At 44.9% G+C, this 748-nt stretch overlaps 1 non-coding gene across 1 annotated transcript; it reads right to left on the bottom strand.

Annotated features, from left to right (window-relative positions):
* Positions 1 to 345: 345 nt before the first annotated feature.
* Positions 346 to 418, bottom strand: trnak-cuu (transfer RNA lysine (anticodon CUU)). Its single transcript has one exon. It is a non-coding gene; the product is annotated as a tRNA-Lys (tRNA).
* Between the last annotated feature and the right edge of the window lie 330 nt (positions 419 to 748).

The raw sequence follows: 748 nt of genomic DNA, 5'->3' as shown, positions 1-748 counted from the left end.
TCCGGGCTTCGAAAAAGGTATGTTTTCTCGCGAAAGTGTGTTCGGGAGAAAACCAAAAGAACTTTGTCCATATCCTCAGATTCTGGACTGGGGGAGGGTTGACGCAAAGTTGCATGTAGCCGTAGAAAACCACAGGTTAAAGGGAAATCTGAAGATGCTGAGGACTAACCAAATTCATAACTCACTAATGGCCACAGGGAGAATTCGATTTATAACTGCTGGCAGTAACATACATGTTTCCAGTACATGCGGTCGCCAAATGCACCAATCACCCATGGAAACAAGCACACTGTGGACCTCCGACAACAACAGTGAACTGAACAGTCACACCAACATTAAACTTGACGCCTGAACAGGGACTTGAACCCTGGACCCTCAGATTAAGAGTCTGATGCTCTGCCGACTGAGCCATCCAGGCTTCAAAACCAGTATTTTTTCTTACGAAAGTGTGTTCGAGAGAAAACCACAACAACTTTGTCCATTACCATCACATTCTGGATTAGAGGAGGGTTGGCCAAAAGTGGCATGTAGCCTTGGAAAAACGCAGATGTTAAAGGGGAATCTGAAAGTGCTGAGGACTAACCAAATTCACAACTCACTCATTGCCACAGGCAGACTTCCATTTGTGGACATGGACGGGTAGACCCTGATTTGCATGTGGCTTGGGTAAACAAAGACGGGTGAAATTTGATTTGTTGGAAGAGTGCAAATGAAATTGTCCTCATATATAGGGCGTTAATAACTGCTG

This window comes from Anarrhichthys ocellatus, unplaced genomic scaffold (assembly GCF_004355925.1).
Source record: "Anarrhichthys ocellatus isolate YVR2014 unplaced genomic scaffold, GSC_Weel_1.0 scaffold10544, whole genome shotgun sequence".
In the NCBI taxonomy this organism is placed as follows: Eukaryota; Metazoa; Chordata; class Actinopteri; order Perciformes; family Anarhichadidae; genus Anarrhichthys; species Anarrhichthys ocellatus.
Note: the sequence above shows the minus strand (reverse complement) of the source record. Positions and strands in the feature narration are given on the sequence as shown.